The sequence below is a fragment of the Pinus tabuliformis genome, chromosome 7 (genome assembly GCF_031772625.1).
Source record: "Pinus tabuliformis cultivar Carrire ecotype Pingquan chromosome 7, CPIR1, whole genome shotgun sequence".
In the NCBI taxonomy this organism is placed as follows: domain Eukaryota; kingdom Viridiplantae; phylum Streptophyta; class Pinopsida; order Pinales; family Pinaceae; genus Pinus; species Pinus tabuliformis.
Genome location: NC_142293.1, coordinates 1,688,580,753 through 1,688,599,302, shown reverse-complemented (window position 1 = coordinate 1,688,599,302; position 18,550 = coordinate 1,688,580,753).

Below are 18,550 nucleotides of genomic sequence, written 5' to 3'. Positions count from 1 at the left end.
TCTTATTTTTCACATGTCTTTTCACGCACATCCTTTTATTACTCCTTACAATAACAATCTAAGCAAACCCTATTATATTTCACTTTTATTGATCATATGATGCTTACTGCTTTAGGATAAATACTACACATATTATCTTAGAATAACTTGGTGTTATTCGAGCCCAGAATAGGCTAAATTCTCTTTTTATGTCATCAAGGAAATCAAGGATCCACAAGTGGCAACAAAGTGGTTAATAGTCAAAGCCACGAGTAGTTCTACTATTTGGATCTCATTGTCCACTACCTCATCATAATGATTTAAGTAGTCTCAAATACTACTGTCATACCTCGAATGTAGTCTATTTTCCCGTGTACTCATTAAAAGGTTGAGAGATACCTTTGTTAATTTTAAAATGCAAGGATATATATTGTTCGAAGCTTTTTCACAGAGTATCGATAAGGGATATTTCTTGTGTGTTCTATATCATATTGAGGGATGGAGTAGATATGGACTACATGCAAGTTTCACTCAAGTTTGCAATGTTCCCTCCCTCAAGTTTTGAAACCACATGAAAGAAGACACGGATAGGTAATCATGGGAGGATGTGGATGATTGAAATTAGGATTACTTTCATTATTATAGCCCTTGCCAAAGCTTTTGGGAAAATAAAAGATCTGGTCAAGAGCCAAATGAAGTCTTTAGGTGACTTGGGCTTTGTTGTAAAGGCTAGCCTTTCAACTTAAAGATTGATTTCAAGACAAATATTTAACTTGTGTAAAGGTTTGTGAATGCTTTCATTTTGTTGATGGGGAATTTGGGAATGCATAAAGGTCATTCTATGGTGCAAGTAACTTAATTTGTTTCCTAAGAGAAAGAGAGAAGTTGGATAAATTGATGGTTTTGTTGTCCATTCCTCCATCATAGGTTTGAAAGGTTATGTTATTTCCTCAATTATCATTATGGAATACAATTTATTTGGCACTAGTGGTGACTAGAAATATTTCTTAACATTGAATAGATTAGTAGAACCAATTAGTGTGGCTACTCTAGTACCATTTTTTTGGAAGATTAAGCATTCCTCTCTTCTTATTATCCTTCAACATTTTCAATATTGTTCCTACAACTATCTATCTTTTACTTGTTGAATTTCATTGTAAATGGGTGTATTATCATGAAGTCAACACCCCTTATATGTCAGCTTAAGAAAATGGAAAAACTTTATGGATTATTAGAGTTATTAAACACTCTAATACTCTTTATTTTTTATGACACAATTAAAATCAACAAGGCCTCTCCGAGTCTCCCACTAATATTCAAATATGTCTACAACATGCATAATATGAGAATGACTTTTCGCAACATGATTCTCAACTCCAGAGAGATGAACTACAACAGAAGAGTCAACATTCTAAACCGGTTCTTGTTCAAATAAATTCTCTATTTGGGTTTGAGATAAACTCTTATCACTAACCATCCCTTGGTCAGATTAGTGAGGTCACTTTAACAAAGTTTCACATGAACATGCAGAGGTTCAACTTGCACATCCAAGCCCATCATCAAACTTTGGTAAAAACTTATTAGCAACAAGAACAAAGGAATCTTAGATATGAAAAGGATGTTTCCTTTCACATTCTAGACTATTCCAAACCAATCCAGTTTTAGAGGGCTAGGTTCCTTTAGGACAATTCATCTTCAACTGCTCCAACACTTGCTCCTCTTCCTCAACCACTTCAGATTGTCAGATACTAACATTGTGATCGCATTGGCTACCTAAAAGATCAATGTTTTGATCTTCATCCTTGCGAGAATTGAGGTAAACATACTCATCATTCAAAGGGATGTTCCATAAACAAGGCTCATGTGAGAGAAAAAATTCACCTTGGATGGATTGCTTCCTGGAAATGGTCTTCAATAGTTAAGAATATATATCAATCATACCTCATAGTTCATTCTCAGCTATTGACATGTCTTGCAGTAGAGACATCTTTATCTTCTCACCTTTTATCTAATAAGGGGTGAATTGACGGTCCACTACCATATTTAAAGTCATATCAAGCGAGCATGAGCCACACCCTGAACTAGAGCCTAGAGCCAGAGTCAACTAGTGCCAGAGTTAGAATTGTAGCCAGAGAGAGGCTCATGTTCCATGAGCATGATTTGGTTAGTGGCTAGCATTAAGCCACCACCAACAAAAGACACAGTTTTTACTATCCATTTCATTAGTTTGTGATCATCTTTAAACCATCATCAAGTATCATTTCCACTTTATAGAAGACGTTAGCTTCGAGCCAAATTCAAAATTGTTCCAAGAACTACTTTGAGCCTAGTTCCAAAGTTGGTGGTTAGTTTTAAACCACCACTAGTAGAAGACTTTAGCTTAACCCATTATCCCCGATATTACCCAGAGATCTCCACCTCTATGCTTTACCAGATTGATCTCCAGAACACCAACAAGGTAAAGTCCCCCACTTCTCCAAATGTCAGCCCTACCTGAGAGTTCAAGCCGGGGCGTTGTGTGAACACCTACCCCGATGTGACCACTAGGGAAGGTCGAAAGGGACAAGGGCTCTTTTTCTACCATTCTGATAGAGGTAGCATCACTGAGAGCCTCTCCAAGACGGAAATAGTGTAAAGGAGAGGTTGTTTCTACGCCCAGGAAGACGATTCCACCACACGAGAATGGAAACAAGAGGGAGCGCTCTGTGTTTGTTGCTCGATACCAGTACAGTGACTCTAAGGTATGACATCAACCTTTTCTCTGGTTGTGATTTGTAGCTTCAAGTTTATTTATTCCTGGAGCTTAATCTTAATGGGAAAAATTTTAGGTCTAAATTTTTCCATTCACTAGTGTTTTTCTATTTATTTATTTGGGTTTTCTCGTGTTAAATTTAAATTTAAATTGGAAGATTTAATTTCAATGTTTTCACAAAATAATTCCCAAAGTTGTTTATACAAATTTAACCCACTCTAAAAATCATCATCACAATAAAAATTTATATTTCTTTCAAATTTAAATGGTCTCACACAATGATCCACCAATAACTAAACATGTACAAAATCTTTGAATATTTTTACAAAAATAGTATCAAATATTATGATTTACCAAAAAGATTTACATTTTCAAAGTAAATATGTATCTCTAAATTTTTCCATAAAATTCTCAATAATTTTAAGTCTTTCACATGCTATCAGATGAATAGGTATACTCCTCAGTTATTGGATAATCATAAAAGATGGGAATCACATGCATTTTCTTGAACTGGGTATCATTATTATTGTAGAACACATGAGACTGGAAACCAAATCAAATGTATATTAATTGATCTTAAAGAATTATGTACATGTTGTACATATAAATACATATAGGAAACAATAGAATTAGTTCCCGGGAGTTCTTGGACTCCAATAACTAGCCAAACTAACCCAAGGTTAATCCACAGGATTATCTATCTAAAAGTCCCCCCTTAATCCAAAGGGATATACCAAAGTCCAAGAACGAGAGCTCAAAATGCAAAAATGCATCTCAGCCCAAAGCTGAATGTCTCTCAGAAAATGGTTTTTAAGGATGGCCACAAACCAATATGGGAGAACTCAAGGTATCAACCAACACCAACTCTGGAAACTTCATAGCGGTTCTCAGAACAACCAAAAATGTCGTTTTAAGGTGACCACGAACTCTGGAACTATCACAGAAGTTCCTCGAACAATTCCAAACATGGAAGTGTTCAATCAACTTGATCAACTCAACTTTGACTCAGGCTCTCTTGACATCTCGAACTCGAACCTATAGCAGACCATCAACTATTCACCCCTTGTTGGATACAAGGTGAGAAGTACTCTTCATCATTGCAAGGCTGTCATCACTCTTGAACATATTCTTCAATATGCCCTATAAACTTCTTGGTTGTTTTGGTCCAATCCCAAGAAGCAATCCATCCGAAATATACCTTCTCTCTTGTAGTAGATTTCTTTCTGGAACATCTATTTGTATGATGATTTCGCTTTCTGCAATGCTCACATGGGTGAAGATCAAAAAACCGATCTTTCATATGTCCATCAACTCATTCTGGAACAACACCATCCAAAAATCTAAAACTTCGGAATTGTATTGGTAAATCAAAATATGGTATGTGAAAATATACATCCAGAATATCCTCTTTGTAACCCAAACAAGTTCTGTGTTTATTGTGTCTAATCTCTTCCCATGTCCTTATGAATGTTTTGGGAATATCAGGCTTCTCCTAAGAACTTTCAGTTGCATTTCCTTTTGAAACCACTGCATTACTTTGATTATTTTCTGACTGATGATCGAGCTCAAACAAACTATTATTCTAAACAAGAACGGGTTCATAATTCTTCTTTTGCAGTTCTTCTCACTGAAACTGGGATTCTAGCTCCAAAAATTCAATTTTTCTTTTCGCATTTTGCAAACAGGAATGGATGTGAGAAACAATGTCCTTGCTGACTTGGACACTGTTATGAACTGTGGATGACATTAAACTGCGTAATAACTGCAACAAATCATCAACTTTGTCCATTTTCTCTAACAATCAATTTTGAAAAAAGGGGTGTTGGCTACCACCGAAAATGCACCCAATAAAAAAAAATTACGATGAATTAACCGAGTGTTGGGTTCAACTGAAAATGCACCCATTTACAAATAAGATTCAAGAATAAATAGATTATATAGTTGCAACTACACAATTAAGAATTTTTATCTTTGATCCATACAATGAATACTATGAAAATTCAAGTTTGTTTTGAGTTATATCTAGTATGCATGAGTTGCAAATTTATCAAATAGTGACATGCTCAAGGTCGCCAACCAATGGAAACCGAAATCATGTTCACAGACTCCAAAAATATCTGCCAAAATTAGCTTTAAATAAATATCTTTCAAAAATGTCTCTATAAAAATTTGAACTTGAGACCTTCAATAAACCAAATAACTATTAAACTTCACCAACCACACTATCATTTTCCCTTCTTGATTTTATATCCATAAACTCTACCTCCAAAAATATCTTCCAAAATTATCTTTTAAAAAAATATCTTTCAAAATTGTCTCTATAAAGATTTGAACTTGAGACATTCAATAGACCAAATAACTATATAATCTTCACTAACCACAATGTCATTTTCCCTTCTTGATTTTATATCCAAAAACTCTGTTATTTAAACTTCAACAAAAAACAAAATCAAAACTTGATGTCATTCCCTAGAAAATCCTTTTCTCCACTTCCCACGAATCAAAATTACTCAATTTAATGAAAATAAGAGAAGGAAGGAGGAAGCCTTACCACTTCTTTTATCTTGGCTCCTTTTACGTAAAGTTTTTTTTTTCACATAAAAATTACTTTTTATCTTGGTTGTAAAGTTTGTTGGTTGAATTTAATATTTTTTAATAGTTAATTTTACATGTGAACATTATGGCGGCAACCTGAGAGTTACTCCTTACTCCTGGGTATTTTTTATTCATTTCTCAATTTAAAGAAAACTTTCACAGCTTTCTCAAAACTTAGCATTCACATTAGAAATTATTATTTAAATAATTTTCAAATTTCACCACAATTTAAAGTGAATGTCATTTCTTCCATTCCTATCAACTTCTTCTCTCCGTTGTAAGCTTCGCATAGTCAGTTACTCACTGGTCTCTCTGCTGTAATCTTCACATAGTCAGTTACTCACTAGTCTGAGATTTCACTGCAAAATTCACATTAGAAATTATTATTTAAATAATTTTCAAATTTCACCACAATTTAATGTGAATGCCATTTCTTCTATGCTTACCGACTTCTTCTACGTTATACCTCTCTCTGCTGCAAGCTTCAAATAATCAGTTACTCACTGGTCTCTCTGTTACAAGTTTTGCATAGTCAGTTACTTCTTCCATGCTTACTCACTTCTTCTACGTTATACCTCTCTGCTACAAGCTTCACATAGTTAGTTACTCAATTATTCACTAGTCTGAGATTTCGCTGCAAAATTCTCACAGTCCCCTTCACACTCGGTTGCAATGTATATCCACCCAATATATAAGCTGACAAAATCTCTTAGTCCCCCAATGTATAAGCTGACAAAATCTCTTAGTCCCCTTCACATCCACCGAATATATAAGCTGAAAAAATCTCCTTTTTAAATCTAGGACAACCAAAAAATTGACCACTCTTCAATTAAAAATTTAATTCAAACCACCAAAAAATATATATCTTTCATTTTAAGTATCCTTCAGAAATCCTTTAGTAAAAACTTTGTATTCTTTAAAAATCTTTCATTAAAAACTCCGATTTGTAGTAAATATATTATCCTTGAGAAACTTTACTTACTATGATTAAACACCTATTTACAGTCGTAAATGCAAATATTATCTTTCAGACATTTTACTGTGATTAATGTAAGTAAACTTCGTTTGATGAAGTAAATGAAAATAAAGCCTCCCAAAATTAAAATAACAAGTGGGCCCTTTGATGCATGGAACTTAGACTTTGAGCAAACAACCCAGCAATTATTGGTATTCAACTCAGTATTGGCCAAGCATTCAAAACTCCAACATGTATTATAACTTCCAAGGATATGTTAAAAAAAAAACTTTATATGGCTAAATTTCTCCAATCTTCTTTCATTATAATGACATAAAGTTATAAAACTTACAAAGAGTCAATATTTTGGGTGTCCCACTAGGCTAACTTTGTGTTGCATTCAACTATCCTCACAGCCTTCATGCTCTGCATCTCCTCTATGCCATAGGGTCAAATACATGGAGTTTAGAAACAACTCAACAAAGGCTTTAATAATGTTCAAATTAAACACTGAAATCTCATATTCATTCTCGTTGATAGAAAAAATTAATCATGCTCTCATTCAACAGAGCATTTCACCCGCTCTGATACCACTATAGAACACATGAGACCGGAAACCAAATCAAATGTATATTAATTGATCTCAAAGAGTTATGTACATATAAATACATACATGAAACGATTGAATTAGTGCCCTAGAGTTCTTGCACTCCAATAACTACCCAAACTGCCCGAAGGTTAATCCTGAAGATTAGCTATCTAACAATTACTAAAAAATTTTGATAACCATGGGATTTGATGTCATATTTTTATGATTTTGGCAAAATATTTAATGAATATATCGTTGTTTCTGGGTAAAATTCTGCGGATACAAAACTTTTTATTGTTATTATTATTTTGCCTTTTCCGGATTGGTGATTTGGAGAGTCTCATGTGTCATTGAGAGTGTTAGATTTCAAGATTCGGATGAATCCTGTTTGCAATGGGCCTCCAATTTCACAATGAGAATGTTTAAGCCACGAACCGAGAGCCTTTCCAAAGAAAAATAAAAATAATGTGCGTTGCAAATATTAAACTTGCCCATGGGCTGAAAAACCAATAAAAGTAGAAAATATGATGATGATCAACGCAACCAAAAAAAAGTACACGTATAATCAAGTGAGGGAAGAAACTGCAAAATTCTCACAGAGAGCGGCAAGTGAAAAATAAAAAGTGAGGGCAGAGTTTTCTTCTAAAAAAATGCTCCACTGCAAATAGGTATGAAATATTAACTCAAGGTGATCACATCCCCTTCTTAGAAGTTATACTTGCCTCTCTGCATATTTTAAAATACAATTTATCAAAATCTAAAATTAAAATTAATATAAATTTATTTCAATTTTAAAATAATTAACTAAATTTATAAATACAAATATTTTTTAAAATTAAAAAACAAACCTGCTTGGATGCATCCAATCAAGTCCATTTTAATAGACTTGTCAGAGATGGGTGACATGAGAAGAAATTTGTGAGATAAGACACTTCCAAAAGCCTCAATATTTCATTATCCAATATGCTTAAAAATAGATTTCACTATAAAACTAGCATGATAACATAACCAGAGTCATGAATTTTTATAGTTGGATATTTTAAATTAAATATAATTTTCCCAAATATTCTATTCCTTCGGTGTATCTTTACACTTTTAAGGACATTTTTCAATATATATCTTTTCTAAAAAATCATAGAAATTTTAATTTAAATAAAACTTATGACAATTTTTAGTATATATCCTTCAAAAAAAAAATTAAAGAAAACTTATATTGCATTTATAACAAGGGCTACATAGTGGCTAGTATGCAGCTTAGCTTAGATATAGTTTAATTAAACAAAAAAAAAAGATAGATTTCATTACAAAAAAAATAAAAAATAAAATATTGTATTTTAAATGTCATCACCAAAAATTAAGAAATATAATTAACTAGTATTGTTTACATTAACATACATATATCTATGTTTGTGTGTTAATTAAAATTTAATATAATAACAAGTTGCCTTAAATTGAAAATATTGTGAAAAAAATATAATTCATGAAAATAGAAATAATAGAAAAAAGGAAAAAAACAAATCAAAAAGTTGAATGAAAAGAAAATAAAATGAAAAACAAAAAATTAGTAACTAATTGAAATGGAAGTTACTAAACAACCCATAATAAGACCTCAACCAATCATCTTACACAAATAAATTTAACTAATAATAAAAAATAACAAAAATTGAATTCCTAATGTTAAAATGTGGATAAGGGTCATAAATTTTTGGGCAAAGACAATATAATGTCAAGTCAAAGAAAAAATTGAATACGGTATACCATGCGTGGGGCTGGTATAATAAGCTAGGTATTATGTCACGTCTCTAAACAAAATACTAACATTGATAATGTGAATAGTAATTTTTTTTTATGAATGTAGTAACTTACACTTAGGCAAATATATACCCATTACATTTAATGTAAATGATACACCTGTTGCAATTATATTGAAGGCTTTTACGCCGAATATATATATATATATATAACTACATTGGTATATAAGTTCCACTATACATTAGTGTGATATTTCCTTATCCAAGTACAATGCTATTAATTTAAGTCCTAATATAGCGGACCTGGCTACCCATGACTTGGCGGGAGTAGGGTTTTAGACTCTTCCTTTTTCTTTACAGTTGTTGATTATACCTCAGGAGTATCCCCTCATAGACGGTTCTTTGATACGATGCACAATCCAATGACGATGGGAGACTTACCTTTTTGGTTTGCTTGGGAAATATTTTTTAGCATTTGCATTACCTCTAGCAGAGTCTTCCAGCTCTGACCCACGGCTCCAGATTATTCACAGGTCCAACATCATTCCTTTGCAATCCATTAGGTATTCCATTACACAGTTTATCTCCACCATGATTATGTTTTCTTTTAATCTTCCAGGCTCGCAGAGGAGGGTTTGATAGGTTCCGCATTGAAGGAGTAGCCTTGCGCTCACAACCCTAAACAGGTACAAGGTTTCATATTTTTAACCTTGAATATCATAAATCTACAGTTTTGTTTGCTTAAATATTGCTAATTTGTTCTTGTGTTTTGCTATGTTTCGCTGGAGGCTTCTTCCTGCTCGAATATGGTTGTTTGAGAGCGAGGTTTCCTTCCGAAATCTAGTTCTAGGGTCGCATACTTGTTCCTTTTCTAGCCTCAGGGTGATGTGGAAACCGTATTTCTGAAACTCTTGGTTTATGGGTCTTTGGCCATCTCGCTATATTGTGCTACATGGATTTAAGAGTACTTCTAATAGACATTTTTCCCTTTTTTACCGTAATAGTTTCCTCGAGGCAAAATGGGGCTTCCATGCCCGTCTTTTCAAATTTTGGGTGTGTGATTAAACTGAAATTTGTAAAAAGAAATTGATACAACTGTACCAGACTGCTCTATTATCATTTTAAGGTTATGAATGTTTATATATGGAATATTCCTTCTGATTTTAGGAACTTTGTCCTTAAAGATTTATCTTCCTTTATAATTTAAGAACTTTGTCTTAATATTTTATGCCAATATTGATTGATATCTATTTGGGTTTTTCCTCAGAAGGTTGGTGCTTTTGCACAATTCCAATTTTAAAAATATATGCATGTTCGTTACAGGAATATAATGTTCAGATTTACAGTTTTCTTCTTGCTAAATTCTTCTTAAAAAGAAAAATTCAACTTTTCCTGTTCAATTGGCTTGATGTGGGTTACAGTCATTTTAGTTTATTCGTCACAAGAACTCGACCCTTTCCCCTAAGCTTGGTAATATTGTTTCACAACAATAACTTTCTTGTTGGGGTTCAGTACTTCAGGGTTTGGTTTTCCCTAAATTTTAGTTATCACTTGTTTTGCTTGTGAGACAATTACATTCTTATTGCATTGTTAATTCCTCTCTAGTTCAAATATTTTAACAGACGTGGTCATCCTCCGAATCCAGTGTATCTTCCATTACTTGATTTTTCCTAGCAGCAAAGGGCCAAGCATAGAGTAACCTATTTGTCCGTTCAGTAATAGTTGTTGATAGTTCTGCTATACAATATTTTTCCAGATTTGTAATTCCTTGGGTTGTAGAGTCCCTAGATAGATTGGGAACAATTCCTATTTATTTTGATTTCCCTGCTTTCTTGAGGGTTTTCCTATTATAAGAAGAAGAATTCCTCCCAAGAACTCTATTTTCTTTAATTAACAGAACATACAAGTTATTCTTTAGGTCTTCCAGATTATGAATTCCTTTTGGTAAGAATTTGGCCTTTACTAAATTGGTTCGTTTAATCCCTTTTAACAGTATACCCATTTATGTTACAAGATTACAATTAATTAAACAGCATAAATACTTCTGTTTCAAGAATACATTTATTCACCAGCATACATAATATGTTTCAAGAATACCTTTAATCAACAACATACATTCTTCTATTTCAGTGATACATTTAATCAACAACATGCATACTTTGTTTCAAGAATACAATTAATCTTCAAGAAGTGATAAATACTTATCTGACTTCAGAAATTAATCATTGTTGACTATTTCGATTAAACAACTAGATGTTGCCAAATTTTTCCTCCCAACCTTGATACTTCCTTCCAAGCCTGAGTCTCCCCCCGAGCCATTTCTCACATGCAGTAAGACTAGCAGTCCTTGTCTCAACTATCTGGTCTTAACCAGACATAGCTTATAAACTCCTTTTGACATTCCAACACTAAAGCCTTTTTGTATTACTTAATTCTCTTCTTTTCTTTCAGGTACGCATACCCTCTTGATATTCCTTCAGAATAAATCTCATAGGAAGTAGTTAGGGATAGGTAACCACCTACCCTAACTACCTGACATGTGAGAGTTACATGTTTTTCATCAAAACATTTGCTTCATGCACAATTAATAAAAGAAATAAATATTTAAACTTAAATAGTAATATCCAGTTTGTTTAACTGCAATTATTAAATATTTACAATTGTTGGAGACATCACATCTCCCCCCTAATATTAAACATCGTGTCGATGTTTCACTACTGCAAATAGATCTGGACAAGTCTCCCTCATAACTTGTTCATCCTCCGAGGTGGCCTCCTCTAGTCCAAAGTGTTTCCATTGCACTTTTACTTGGGTGATAACTTGTTTTTTCAACATTACTTCATTCTCATCGAGTATAACCAGGGGTTCGACCGAGAACTCGCCTTCTGATTTGATCTACACAAAAAGAAATTTAGTCAGTTCTTTTCCCTTGGCAGTTTGTCTTGGTAAAATTTATTTAAAATCTAATTACCTGTATATCTTGCCAATTGATTATATGTTTGGGATCAAATATATATATTTTTTAACATAGAAACATGGAAAACATTGTGCACACATATGTGGCTGGGCAAAGCAAGCTGGTAGGCCATCGGTCCGATTTGAGCCAGGATTTGGAAAGGACCGCAGAATCGGGTGCTAATTTAGCACATCTACGCCATTGCAATGTACTTTTCTTGGCTCGTACACGAACATAAACATGATCTCCAATTTGAAATTCCCGGAAACTTCTTTGTCAATCAGCAAAATTCTTTTGTCGATCCTGAGTGACCTGTAAATTGGAACGTACTTTTCTAACCATATCCTCCATTTCTTTTAACATGTCCGGTCCTAACATTAATTTATCCTATGGCCCACCCCAACGCGAGGGTGTCCTGCCCTTGCGTCCATATAATACTTCAAACAGACTCATTTGCAATGATGTATGGTAACCGTTGTTGTAAGCAAACTCTACCAAATGTATGTAATCCTCCCATTTAGATGGTTGTTGCATTACGTAAGTTCGCAACATATCTTCTACTACTTGATTTACTCGCTCAGTCTTTCCATCCGTTTGAGGGTGGTAAGCAGTGCTGAAATGTAGTTGTGTGCCTAAACCTTCAAATAAGGCCTTCCAGAAAGCTGATGTAAATTTTACATCGCGGTCGGAAATTATAATCTTCAGTAATCCATGTAATCTAAAAATGGTTTGCATGAATATGTTAGCAATTTGTATAGTCTTGTAAGTTGACTGTATTAGTATGAAGTGTTAGGTAAAATTGTCTCGAGGTTTGAGTCAAGGTTGACCTGGTTAAATAGTAGTGGTTCTGGTCACATGGTATAATGTACCCAGGTATTATGATCTATGGTATTGCATGTAATGGAGCTTATAAAAGGTTGGAAATACTTCATTGTAAGAGAGGCTTGGAGGTGAGCGGTGAAGGGTCACTTGGCCGGATTGGTCAAGGTTTTTGTCAATGCTAATGAGATCTCATTGGGTTGGGTTTTTCCCCAGATTTGGGGTTTTACTGAATAAATATTATGTGTAAAATATTTGTGTGTATTGTTGCCAGTTATTTTATTATTCCTCTCTGTAAATCTTGGTAAATCTCAGTAATAATTTATCTCTCTGCCGCAAATTTCTTAACAACTGGTATCAGAGCTAAGTTGGCTTTAGAAGGATGTTTTTTGTTGCCAAGGGTTTGTATTGGCCAAATAGATAGAGAAATAATTAATTTTTGTTTGCAGATTTGGATCAAAATCCATAGATTGTGAAGCAAAAATGCACATTATTGGGTCATGAGAGATTGAGTGGATGAGGAGGATATGTGCATGTGGATTAATCAATTAATGAATCATGTACCTGAAAAGAATGCCTAGACAACTGGTGGTTACAACGGTTGGGGACCCATGTAATTCGGTAGATGTGTTATTTTTATATGGGCATTGATGTCATATGTACAAAGACAACAACAGGGGTAAAAAAACAAAAAAAAATATTATAATGGAGTGAATTTTTTAATTTTCATGTAAATGGGCATACCACTGTAAGACTTGGTAATGCATGCGTACCCCTCGGTAATTACTGGTAAAATATGGGTTAAACCTAGGTAATAGGCGGATGTCAGGTTAACAAATCCTCGATAAAAACTTTGAAGGGGGTAAGAGCTAGAGTGAGTGGGATTGTCTCGCTTAGCAGGTTTTGGTTGGATTTAGTCAAGAAACCCCAAGTCAAGTTTAAGGGGGGAATTGTTAGGTAAAATTGACTTGGGGTTTAAGTCAAGGTTGACATGGTTAAATAGTGGTGTTTTTGGGCATATGGTATAATGTACACATGATATTATGGTATGTGGTATTGCATGTAATGGAGCCTATAAAAGGCTGAGAATACTTCATTGTAAGAGAGGCTTGGAGGTGAGTGGTGAAGGCTCACTTGGCCGGATTCGCCAGGGTTTTGGCCAATGCTAATGAGATCTCATTGGGTTGGGGTTTTCCCCGAATTTGGGATTTTCCTGGTTGCATCATCAATAAAAGTAACATAATAATGAGAGCCACCGAGAGATAATACTTGAGTAGGTCCCCATACATCTGTATGCACAAGCTCTAATTTTTCGTTCTTCTTTTCTTTCCCAACACTGAGGAATTTGACTCTCTTCTATTTTCCATAAACACAATTCTCACAAAATTTTAAATCAACATGCTTAAACCTGGCAAAAAATTTCTTGAGTGAAGAACCTTTATCCCCTTCTCACTCATATGCCCAATCCTATGATGCCACAATGCAATATATCCTATAGATGTTAAAGCATTAACAGAATTAGAAATACCATTGCATAAATACAATGTACCAACCTTTTATCCTTTTGCTATTACCAGGGCTCCTTTATTGACCTTCTAGGTTTTATCTGTAAAAGTAGTCACACAGCCTTCACCTCCCAACTTCCCTATTGAAATTAGATTTTTCTTTAGATGATCTGAATTTGAAACTACTTGAAATTTGTTTACAAGGTATTCAATTCAGAATTAAACATGTTTAAAAGATTTCCATGTCTTGCAGAAAGAAAACACATGAAATTTTCAACTGTTTATGACCCATTTAAGCATAGCAGAGTTATTTCCTTTTACTGTTCAACACATTAAAATGAATTTTTTCTGCAAAATAAATCAACCACAAATGCAAAAGAATTTGATAAAGCAGTTCACCCCCTCCAGGGCTACGTCTGCTGGGTCCAAAGCTCCCAACCGGGCTTGTCCTTGTTTTATTAAATGCTCAAATTGAAAATACAGTTGAATAGAAGCATCTACAGGAGAAATAGATGGTAAAAATGGATTCATAACACTTGAATCCTTCAGGATTGACTATTGGATCACCTCCAATGGATACCTGCAACCCTATCCAGTCTTCACAAAACTGGGTCCTTGTGGCTCCTAGAACTTTCACGGCTCTAAAACCTTTGCAAATGACCTTAGATGGCTATAAGACCTACACCAATGGCTTTAGAAGGTCAAAAATACCCAAAATCAAAAAAAAAAATCATCAAAAACCGACTTTCCTAGCCAAAGTTATGGCCATTTAAAGTTTCTCCAGTTTTTCCCTAGAAAAACTCCAGCTAACTTTAGTTAACTCCAGATAGCTCCGCCAATTATGGCGGGTCTGCAAAATTTGGCTCTCCTGCCAAAATTCCGCCAACTTAACTGCAGTTACATTTAATGTTGGTGGTTGCCTCGGATTTCGTGCCCGGATATTCCTTTTTTAATTTTTTTTTTTGAAAAATTAAAATTTCTAATGTTATGGACAAATTCTTCTTTTTGCCATAACTTCCTCATACGGCGACCGTTTTTCGAACCGTTTGTGGCGCCGAAATTGGGAAGACGAGCACTTTCCAGTAATTCAACTTTGAACCAGTTCTAAGCACTTTAAATTTTGAGCATTTTACGACACTTAGGACATGAGCACCTGATCACGCCTCCCCATTGGGAAGCTTTTGGACCCCAAAAGCCTTCAACTACCTGTTAAAGAGGTGAGGGTACAGCTCCCTCACTCTGTCCACCTCCATCCACTTTGCCTTGTTCGGTTTGCTGCCTTTGAAACCAACCCGAACATAATCTACACTGCCCCTCCTTGAAGTGCGTGTCCTTCTGTCAAGGATTGTATCTTCTTTCAGCTCATCTAAGAATTCTATCGAGAAATCTTCTATAGATGGCAGCTGAACAGCATTTTCATGATCAGCAATCAAAGGAGGTTCATACAAACATAAGTTCTCCACATTGACAACAGAATACATTTGCATGTAGGAAGGCAAATCTAATTGAAAAGCATTATTTCCCACCTTCTTGAGGATTTTGAATGGACCATAACAAATAGGCTTTAGCTTTTTACCTTCTCCTTGCATCCTTTCCTTACTAATGTACAACCATACCTCATCTCCTTCTTGAAACTTGTGATCAACTCTATGCTTGTCATGTCTTTCCTTGTACTTGCCTTGACTCTTCTCAAGCTGTTCTTGAATTTGCTGATGTATTTGCTGAATTCTTTCAATGAATGAACGAGCTTTGTTAATGTCACTATGTCCCTCAATGGCGACATCTTTCTCAAGAATGAAATCAAGAGGTGATTTTGGCAAGTAACCAAAACAAGCTTCAAACGGTGAGGTGTTTGTGGAAGAGTGCTTGGCACGATTGTAAGCATGTTGTATGTAGTGTAAATGTTCATCCCAAAGCTTGGGATGCTTGCTGCAATAACCTCTCAAGAGGTGCACAATGGTTCTGTTCACAACTTCGGTTTGTCCATCTGTTTGCGGATGGAAAGCAGTACTTTTCTTCAACTTTGTGTCCATCATCTCCCATAGGTTGGACCAAAAATTTCCCACAAATCTAGAATCCCTGTCACTAATAATGGAAGTAGGCAAACCAAAGTGAATCCATACATGATGAAAAAATAATTCAGCAGTTTGTTCAGCAGTTATAGTTTTCTTACAAGGAATAAGTATACACATTTTGCTGAAACGATCAACTACTACATATAAATAATCATGTTGCTTTCAAGATTTTGGAAAACCTCCTACAAAATCCATAGAGATGCTCTCCCATGGTCTAGAAGGTACCGGCAAAGAAGTATACAAACCAAGCTTCCTATTGCTAGGCTTGCTTGTAGCACATAATGAACAACCTCTTATGAACCTTGAAACAGAATCTACCATGCGAGGCCAATAGCAATACCTCTGTAGATGTGCAACTGTTTTGCTTACACCAAAATGGCCAGCAATAAGAGAAGAATGAGCTTCTCTTATGACATTTATCCTCTCCCTCTGTGGTATACACAACTTGCCCAAATGAAACAACAAATTGTTATGCATGTGATAGTCATTTTCCTCTACATGATTTCCTTTACTCAAGTTAGCATACACATCTTTAAAGTCATCATCAGATGCATATTGTTCTATGTAACTATCATGTACAATGGAATCATTCTTAAGTAAAGTAACAGCACCAATAATAGGCCTTGAAAGCATATCAGCAACCTTATTCAAAGTACCTTTCTTGTACCTTATTACCAAATGGAACTGTTGCAAGAAGCCCATCCATCTGAAATGTCGTGACTGTTGTAACTTGCTTTGTGATTGCAAGTACTGTAAGGGTTGATGGTCGGTATGTATAACAGTTTCTTTGCCCATCAAATAGTGTTTCCACTTTTTGACGCTTTGTACCAATGCATACAACTCCTTATCATATGTAGGATAATTTACAACAGCACCATTAAAAGTTTCAGAATGAAAAGCAATAGGCTTATCATGCTGTAGAAGAACTACACCCATAGCATAATCACTAGCATCAGTTTGTATCTCAAATGGCTGTCTCAAATCCGATAATGCAAGGACTGGAGCTGAACTAATCTTCTCTTTCAAAGATTCGAAAGCTTTTTGCTGCTTGCCTCCCCATTGGAAAGCATGCTTCACACTTGTCACTGCATGCATAGGAGCTGCTATAGAAGAGAAGTTAGAGATAAACTTCCTCCAATATTGAGCTGCACCCAAAAAACTTCTTACCTCTGTTATGGATTTGGGAGTAGGCCACTTCACAATAGCCTCAATCTTAGCAGGATCAATTCTCAAAGCACCTCCTCCTACTATGTGTCCCAAATAAACCAAAGAAGTCTTTCCAAATTCACACTTTGACATTTTAAGAAATAACTGATTCTTCTTCAAAACATCAAGTACTTTCCTAACATGCATGACATGATCTTCTCTAGACTTGCTGAAAATTAAGATGTCATCTAAGTAGACAGTAACGAAATCATCAAGAAAAGGATGCAAGACATCATCCATTACCCGCATGAAAGTTTCAGGTGCATTGCACAAACCAAACGGCATCACAAGCCACTCAAAGAGTCCTTGTTTGGTTTTAAAGGTTGTCTTCCAAATGTCACTTTCTTCAATTCTTACTTGATGATATCCACTGCACAAGTCTAGCTTAGTGAAATATCGAGCATCTTTCAGCTGGTCTAGCAAATCATCTATCCTTGGGAGTGGGTAACGATTCTTTACCATTATCTTGTTCAAGGCCCTGAAATCAACACACATACGCCAAGTGCCATCTTTCTTTGGAATCAATACAATCGGTGACCCACATGGCTAAGTACTTGGCCTTATGAAACCCTTGTCCAACAAGTCCTTGATTTGCTTCTTTATTTCAGCATTCTCCATAATAGACATGCGGTACATGCCTATGTTTGGAAGAGGACAATCTGGATGCAAATGGATTTCATGCTGAATCTCCCTCTTAGGAGGCAAACTTGTAGGCTCCTGAAACATCTCATGATATGCATCAACTACATCATACAGATCTGATTTAAGTTTTGGATCACAATTGTCAAATGACTCATGATTCACATCAACCTTGGGCTTAATCATAAGAAGAACAAAATTCTTACTTGAATTGACCAGCCTTTTTACCTGTCCTGCATTCACCATCGCTATATTTGTCTTTTTGCGATGAGCTCTAACAATGAACTCCTTGCCATCTTTGAACAGATGATATTTGTTTTCATGGCGATGAAAGATAGCTTTCCTGTCAAACAAGTAAGGACTTCCCAAAACAATTCCTGCTATATCAAAAGGTACCACATCAAGTTCAACTGTGTCAATAAAATGTGCAGTAATTGCAAAGCGCAATGTGCACTTTCTTGAAACTTGTAAATTTGCATCCTTGCAAATCCATCCAAGTGGATATGGCTTTGGATGTGGAACGGTCTCAAGTTTAAGTTGCTTGACCAAGTCCTCTGATATAAGGTTTGCTTGTGACCCACTATCAAAAAGTGTGTCAATTTTAGTATGTTTTGAAATCACCCTCACATGAAACAGTTCAATTCTTTCTTCCTCATTAGGAGCTTGTACATGGCAGTTTGAGGTACTAGTTCTGGCTTGAGTTTCAATTTCTTTTCCCTTCAAGTTTTT